The following is a 9,109-nucleotide window of genomic DNA, read 5'->3' as shown; positions in this document are numbered from 1 at the left end:
ACCACTGGTCGGAGGTTCAGCCCCTCCTTCTAGCGCCAATGATAATCCCAGATCACCCCGGGGCCTTCTCCTTGTTGGGCCCGGACTCAAAATCCTTTTGGGCTGGTGCGGTGTAACTGTAGGGTGGGAACCTACAAAACAGAACCGGAGGGGGGTGGCGTCCCCGCGGCACCTCCGACGTGAGAATGAGAAAGGGTTTTTGAGGAGAAGAAGGGCAAAGACGGGATTATGCAAATATATTTGTAAGGAGTACGTGTGTGCACGTAAGTATATGTGTGAGAGAGAGAGTATGTAAGATTGTAACCTGTAACCTTCCTTCTGTTCTACCTTTTATAAGCCTCCTACTAGGGTTTAGGGGTTTGTCCCTTTTCATCTGGACCGTAGGTTGGCCTTTTGGACTGTAGGGCATCTGTACGCCTGGGGTGCGTCAGAGTACTATCAAATCCGGACCGTAGGAACGTCCTGGATTCCGGGTGCCTGGACGGTGGTGATTTTGCCACGTGTCCTGGGCTTATCAAGGTCAACGCTGAATATGTCAGAGTACTATCAGATCCAGAGCGTAGGAACGTTCTGGATCCCGGGAACCTGGACGGTGGTGATGCCGCCACGTGTCCTGGGATCTTATGTTTGGGCCCTGGGCCTCTTCAATTGGGTCTGACTTATTATGGGCTATCAGGTTGTGTCATTTGAGATTCACAGGGACAATTCACTGGAGCTAGATGCAGTCGTGTTACTGGTAACTGGACCCTGAATGAGGCTGAAGCATTAAGTTTAAAGGAAGCCCTTATGTGGACAAAGCAATTGAAACTAGACTGTTGCATTTTTTAAACCGAAATTCACAGATATTGGCATTAGCTTGCCACGGGGAGGATGTGAGCTCATACTTTAACACCATTTTGGGTGATTGTAAACTAGAATTAATGCACTATAATTATGTGCTAGTTAAGTTTGTTTTTAGTTTTGCTCATTTATTAGCTCAAACCGCACAATTTATGTCTGATCTTAAAGAATGGCATGTCATGTCTTCTGATTTCTTAACTCATGTGCTCGACTCTTATTTAATTGAGTAGCAAGTACGGATGTTTAAAAAAAAAACTACATTAATAATATTAAAGTTTAACTTAACTCCTTTAAACTGTAAGATAGTGAATTTTGATTCTCATAATATAATACTAAATTGCAAACATATCATAATAATTGACTTCATATACGTCGTCTAAAAACAAAGAATCCGCCAAATTGATGATCTAAGGATTCTCATTGCACTAGAACCACATTTTTGTTCAGGCATATGTAGCACAGAGAGCTGCCACTTCGAGCAATGGGAGGGACATTGGGAACAAGGAGAAGTAAACATAATGAGTGCTTCACCTGCTGCTGCTAGCAGATGAAGGAGTTACGAGGAAACAGGTTGTTCTAAGGTCTACTTCATGTCTTCTTGTTCGGTCATGTGGATGAGTGGTTGTTGAAGAAACGAACAAAGGAAAGCACTTGTCATGATATTTGTAGCCAATTGGGGTCGCTTGTCAGCTATGTTAGACTGGAGCAATATTATATACGGGACCTGGTAAAATAGTAACCGAGACAACATCCCCCCCCAATCACCCCGGCACCAAGCTAATCAGACAAAATTCTATCAATTCACCTATGAAGTTCTACCATGCGAAAATGCAGGAATGCTACCATGCGATATTCTCATACCGACTCTTTCAATTCGTGGTCTTGGGGTCAGAAGAAGAAGTTTAATGATTATCAAGGAAAAGAGAAAGACGCCAATATGCCACGATATCTACTTATTTATTCTCCAAAAACTATGTTCATTGTCCATTGCTACTACTACACCAAAATCAAAAACTGCAGACAAGAATATAAGCACAATGAAAAGCAAGAACGATAAACAATACCCATGCGTAGAGAAGTAAGGCACTATTCCCCCACACAACTGCACGTGATAAGGATCTCACGCGATATCTTACTGCCTGCCAGGAACCAAATCAACTCCTGCAAAGAACCCAAATAAAACAAAATTCAACTTTACACAATGCAAAACAAATATGATCAAAGATGGAATAAAACCAAAAAATTAAAGTAACTGTAGTGGGACAAAAACGTCAAAGATGGACACAATTTGTTATAAAGAAGAAGCTTCTAAAAAACACTGAAGTCAAAACGGTAAGAGGTTAGCTAGCGCCTAGTGATGGGGTGCAAAGAAGAATTTTTCAACCTGACAGAGAAAGAAAATGTGCATAAAGGATTTGACTACGTCCTCTAAAAATTATAATCCCACACCATTGATTTGCCAATAGGTATAGGTTTGTTAACTTCAATGTAATGGATGTTGATTTACGTAAACTCTACGTGAACCCCGTTTGCAGTGAACTCGTGAACAAAGGTCCACAGTATTCGTTCAAGAAGTTGTTCCCCTGAGAGAGAACGAACGCCCTTTATTATAGTATTTTAGTTAGCACCATCAGAACTCACAGATAGGAATCCAAACCTCATAATTTGCGGTTGAAATGGACATGCCACCAACAGCCATCGGCTTGCCTTCTAGTGATGGATCACTTAATGTTTCAACTGCTGCATAGAATGCATCCATATCTATATGCAGCCAAATCCTTCAGAGATCCCGATCGAGTAGTTTCTAATTCTAGAATTCTTTTACCAGCAACCTATACCAAGAGAATACCTTTTTGAAATCTAAAACATCTTTTAGAAGCAGCAGCCTAAGATCAAATACAAGAATTTTACTTCAAATCAACAGTTGCCAGAGTTATTATAGTCATTTTATGTTTATTTCTGAAAGTGAGGTCCCTGGTCAACAAATCTACTATAAGGTGTACAATTTCATCGGTGGATGGAAATTCCACTTCCTATATCCGTCAACACAACCAAGTAAAGCAAAATAGTATTGCAAGGATTGCGTAACCTTGATACAAGTAAATTGGTAAAAAAATTTATGAATATAAAAATAATCAGTAAAAGAACATTCGTATAATACTCCAACTCACCCCTCCCAAAATTTCAAATTGGAAATCCCAAGTGGTGTCGTCTATGGCCAATTTGACTGCACATTGCACAACATCAATTTCCTACTTCAACCTTATGATTTTAGTAACAAAATATGCATTCCGAGAATCTAAATAATAACTGGTGAATAATATAGAAAATGCATATAACCGGAAATAAAAGCTACACTAAACATATACCTTCTGATGATGGGAAATATCAGAGGTGTAAGCTTGGCATACTGTAAACTCATCTTTTCAATCTTAACCTTCATATATATCAACCTCTTTTCTGGCCTCATTTTCAAAAAACTTAGAACCTTTACTCATCTCATACACTATTTTCTGCACTTCTGTCTACTCCTTCCATCCCTACACACACGCACACACATTCAACATTAAACTAGAATCATACCCCCAATTCAATCACTAAATTAAATTAAATTCTATCCAATCCAAATTTATATACAATAACTTTGTTATATTGCTGTAACAATATATATTGCTAAATACAATATATAATTGCCTCTATATTGCTGTAATAGTCGGTATTATCTCCAACACTACATTCATCATATACCTTCATTTCACCAACACAAAATTCTTGCAGTAAAAACATGTTCATCTACTGCAAAACAAAACCAAACATAACGAATACATCTCAATCCGACCCGCAACTAAACTTCGAAAAGAATAGGCTGCGCATAAAGTAATACTACACAAAACCCATGTCTCACTAACATATAACTAATCATGAAAAAGTAAAGTTAAAATTCTTTAAAGTGATAGAATTGAGACGAAAAAATATATTACTTTATTGAGTTTATTATTTGAGTAAAACATTATGTCCTTTGTGTTGGAATTGTATAAAAATATTATTTTAGCGAGATTATTATTTTAGCTACAAATTGACATATAATGATACATAAAAGTACATAAAAGTAAGTGGAACAATACTTTGACCTATGATTTTTTTCACATGGGACTTACCTATGGCGTAAGAATCATCTCCCTCCTTAATTCTTAATGGCAAAAAACTCACAACTTGCAACTTTTCTTTTTAATTCCAATTAACACGAGACACAACAATTAAGGATTCACTCAACTCCTTGTATGAAATACTCGCTACTCGCTCTTCACTCCTCTTTTCGGCTGTGAATCGCCTGGTGCTATCGAATTAAATCAATGATTCCTTTGGTAACCTTGTTATCTTACTAATATATCCTGTTTAAATAGATTTGATGCTACAAACCCTAACCCTCCGCTCAGAACTTATTTGTCCTAACATACTTGTTTAGCAATACATAAAAAAAGATAGGGGCTTTGGATAAAAGATCAAAAAGGGTATTCAAATATGTTATAATCATACCTAAAGTTTATCAGCCCCATGTTAATTATAAATACAGATATTCAATTCCAAAGGGGGTAATTATTATTTGTATCCAAATTTTAATGATACAATTTTCGAAAAGGCGAGATGAGGATTCTTTTATCTCAAATGTTGAGCGTACCATCAACTCTGAGAAATAATGTTTTTTTTTTATATTCGTTCCAAATCTTATTCTCATTAGTCATACCAATTACATATTTAACTTAAGTTCGAGTTGGATTGTCCATGGTTGTTCTTTGTTTTTTAATTGTGCTATGATCTTAACTTAGTTAACTGTTTTATATAAAAATACACAACACTTTCATATGTAATACATGCATACACTAATAAATATTTAGTGTAAAATAATAATAGAGACTAATTTCACAAAAAAATATTTTTATTTTGTTAATTATAGAAAATAACAAAGCTTCGTGTGTGAATCACGTGTCGAGATTTTTTGTTATATATTCATACCTCCATAACTCTTTGCACCAGCAGCATAATAGACATCAGGAATCACACACGCAACACATCCGGAGCACCTGGGAAATGGAGGGAATTAATGAGAACTGCATTTTTTCCCAAAAAACAAAAGGACATATAAGACGAAACAATAACTTATATTTTTAAGACTTAATTGCACGACAATGGCATAAGTTATAATTGATTTGCACAAAAATGGCTAATATATAATAATAGGCACCCGTATGACTCATGTATAATTATTTTGACACCCGATTGCATTCCGTTAGTTATTTTTAACGGACGTTAAGATTTTTTTAAATCAAAGATATAATTACACGAAAATGGTCTGAATTATAATTTTTTTGCACAAAAATGATCTATCAAAGAATTAAAAATCAAAGAGTATTTATAAATTAAATCAGTCATGGAATTAAAAACTAAAGAGCAAATATAAATCTTTCTACATTTCTGTCAGACCCTGTTAAAAAGAACGATTTTGCTGATTTCTTCTGTGAAATTGAGTGCATGACTTTGTGTGTATTTCTTGGCTTTTTCTGTATAACCTGAAGGTCTCTCTTTAGTTTATTCTATATGTGTTGGCTTTATACTGTAATATTTTGGTATTTCTTTACATCATGCTCATTAGCTTAAAGTGCTTATTGAAAATGTAATAATTTTGTATGGATTGTCTCGTTCCTAAGATGTAAAACTTTGATATTCTCTAACTATCACTTCTAGATGTTGTCTAACATAAAATTTTGAATCCTACCATTCGATATGGAGTTTGGATTCATGAAATGTTGGTACATTAGTATTTTTCATTAGTATCCTTAATTATTTTTTCCATGTTATCAGACTATACATGAAAATAAGAAATTAAATAATTATAAGTAAGATATGGCTGATATGCATGTTTTAACACTTATTTTTATGTGGATATTATAATTTTGGAAGGCAGGTGATTAATGTTCCCTCGTTCATGGTGAAAGTGTATTATCATAAGTATATTGACTTTTCACTTACGAGTCCCTTTGCTGGTAGTCGACCTGATAGAGTTAAGTGAAGGAACCATAAGACTGCTTCAAAAAAAACTAGTGGTGGAGATGGAGACGAAGAAGATGAAGATTAATGCGTTAAGTTTAATATACTTCTGAATGCTTATGTTTGAAACATGGTTTATGGTTTACCATTTTTCGTTTTGGCTCTGTCCCAGAAATATAGATTAAGGTGTTTTTTTCCGTCTTGGCTATGTCGCAGAAATGTAGATTAAGGTGTGATTCTTTAATTTTACAAAAGGAAAGTCGTTTACCTTTATAAAAAACAAGTTTTTTTTTTGCTAATTTGTAGCTTTTGTTTGGTTTTTTATTCCGTGATTGATCTATCTTACAAATGCTCTTTGATTTTAATTTCATGATTGATCATTTTTGTGTAAAAAATATTATAATTAGGCCATCTTCGTACAATTACAACTTTAATTTATGAAAACCCTAGCGTCCGTTAAAAATAACTAACGGAATGCAATCGGGTGGCAAGAAAATTATACATGAGTTATACGGGTGCCTATTATTATATATTAGCCATTTTTGTGCAAAAAAATTATAACTCATACCATTTTTATGCAATTAAGTCTATTTTGAAATATACCTCTCAAATTCTTGGCAACATCTTCTGGGATATGAACTCCAAATTCAAAATAGTATTTGGTTGAAATGGAGTAGATCTTCAATCGAGCATATGCCTTGCTGCAAAAATTGAATTCATCAAAAGGAGACAAAAAAGACAAGTTAGTGTATAGTATAAAAGCAAAATATTTACTTTTAGTAACCAAGTAAGGAAAAAAAAACTAATCCTAACTTCAAGTAACAGTTGCTAATATGTCTATATAACTGTCAATGATCTGATCCCGAGTGGGATTACCCACTGGTGTCTCAACCTCAACTCGCCAGTGCTGATAATCCAGCCCAACGGTCAAATCACTCGCGGAAGGTCTGACACCAGTATAGGGCCATGGATGCTGTGCATTCGAGGAAGACGACGCCGGGCCACTAGAGAAACATATATCCAGCGGCGATGCAGAAATGAGACGAGGGCGAAAAAGAGCCGATCTCCCGGAAATATAACTACTAGCCATATCACCTGTGAATTGTTTTTGCATTCAAGAACATTTAACATTATGTCAAATAATGCTTAGCAATTCTTCAAATGATTTAAATAGGCCATTCGCATGAGTATATTAAACATGCAATTGAATTATACACCCAACTAATGATACAAGTCAAACACTTAAAATTTTTATAACAAGTGAAAAATGAAATTCAAATTTCTACACACATATGTCACGCATACATTCTACTTGCTACAAAACTTACTCAATATAGTGACAGTTCAACCACATAGATGATTACTGAAATTAGAGCATTCCATTCAACTATAAATGTGTAATCAAGTCAACATGTTCATTAGCTACCGCAAATATTCAAATTTGACTAAAAACAATCAAACCGGACTCAACCTATTTCCATACTTTATCAAACCCAACTCGAGTTTCAAATTACTCGGCCTCAAATAACAGTAATTGTACGTAACCTTTATAGTGTATAACTATATATTCCTTCTTGTTAATGAGAGTAGTTAATTGATTTACAAATTACAATAACTTAGATGATCTATTTTTCTTTTTTATTGTTAGCAATGCTCTTCATTTTGGTTGCTGTATGCGAGTCGGACTCTCCCCACTCTCCGACTCGGCCCCGTCTCCTGAGTACGTATTGGACTTGCCACGTGGCAAGTCGGCACAAACCACCGTGTTGGACTCGCCACCGACTCTGGGGCGACACTCTTAGTACTCTACTCAATTAGAAAAAACCCAACCCAACTAGAAAAAGCTCAGCCCTCCATTATATAAACTTTATCATAGGTGGAGGAAAGTGTTCTAACAGTTGGAAACTTTTCTCTCGACTAACCAGAGATGGAGTTTGTTCTTTTTAAACAAGATGAACATAATGTTGACTGAGTTTATAATGAAATTTTCCACTTAATTTGAAGAATTGAACTTTCATGACTTGTTATAACTTGTGATTTATAATGAAAATATGAAGTATTTCACATATACAAATCTTTCATGAATATATATATATATATATAAATATTAATTATTGTTATTTATTTGCCGAGTCCCGTATCCAAGATTCTTCAATGGTTGGCGAATCCTCGTGTCCCCGTACCCGTGTTCCGTGTCACCGTATCCGAGTCCGTACTTCCTAGGGTAACATTAACTAACCAATTAAAAGTTCTCCATGAAGATTCAACTACTGTAAGAACAACGTGTACCACAAGATAAACACTATTTTATGTATGTCATATAATTTGGTTTCCAACACTATTTTATATTTCTTAGCTTGAATTTAGTTTGAATTTTGTGGTTGTTTCTGCAACACCTAAATGAGAGAGAGGATCGAGAAAATATAGTGCAAAGTCCGAAGCTCAATTTGCAAATCGTATATATGTGTATTATACACGAAAGAGGATAGTGCCGGTTTGTTGGAATAATCTTAAACTTGTCATATCTTTTATTATCTTGTGTTTTATTTGTTATGCATTAGTAGAGGCTGAACAGGTCTATGGTCGTTAGCTTGATTGTAGGAGTTTGTTAAGTATCTGTTTAGATCGATCCTATTCTGTAGCCACGATTCATGTGATCGTTTGCTTTATTATCCTTGTAACTTTCATTCTGCAGATAATAGAAAAACGCTTTCACAGGCATATTGCTTTCCCAGCTAAACATACAAACAGGTTATACATATATATTCATTTATATTTGTCTACACTTGGTATCAGAGCGGGAGTTCTGGGTGGACGTGAAAGAGGATGGAGGGCAACAAGGGCAAGTCGGGGTTAGGCTTGAGCTATCCAATGTTGGCTAGAAGCAACTACACAGCATGGGCACTCAAGATGAAGGTATATCTGAAGGCACAAGGTGTGTGGAATGCTATTGAAGCACAGGACCCAAAGGAGAAGGACCCAAAGGTTGCAGTTGATGACAAAACTGATAAGGTGGCTCTGGCCATGATCTATCAGGCTATTCCAGAAGAAATTCTTCTGGCTATCGCAGAAAAGGAGACAGCGAAAGATGCATGGGAGGCAATCAAAACTCTTTGCCAAGGAGCCGAAAAGGTGAAGAAGGCCAGGATACAAACACTGAAGTCAGAGTTTGAGGCATTAAGCATGGGAGACGATGAAACGATCGATGATTTCCATATGAAAA

The 9,109-nt window shown here is 35.7% G+C and overlaps 1 long non-coding RNA gene across 1 annotated transcript; it reads right to left on the bottom strand.

Annotated features, from left to right (window-relative positions):
• Window positions 1–1,780: 1,780 nt before the first annotated feature.
• On the bottom strand, window positions 1,781–3,474 carry LOC141703292 (uncharacterized). The gene is made up of 4 exons (XR_012567431.1): window positions 3,210–3,474; window positions 3,012–3,067; window positions 2,498–2,672; window positions 1,781–2,001 (listed from the first exon to the last, which is right to left on the bottom strand). It is a non-coding gene; the product is annotated as an uncharacterized LOC141703292 (long non-coding RNA).
• Between the last annotated feature and the right edge of the window lie 5,635 nt (window positions 3,475–9,109).

The sequence above is a fragment of the Apium graveolens genome, unplaced genomic scaffold, assembly GCF_009905375.1.
Source record: "Apium graveolens cultivar Ventura unplaced genomic scaffold, ASM990537v1 ctg6438, whole genome shotgun sequence".
In the NCBI taxonomy this organism is placed as follows: domain Eukaryota; kingdom Viridiplantae; phylum Streptophyta; class Magnoliopsida; order Apiales; family Apiaceae; genus Apium; species Apium graveolens.
Note: the sequence above shows the minus strand (reverse complement) of the source record. Positions and strands in the feature narration are given on the sequence as shown.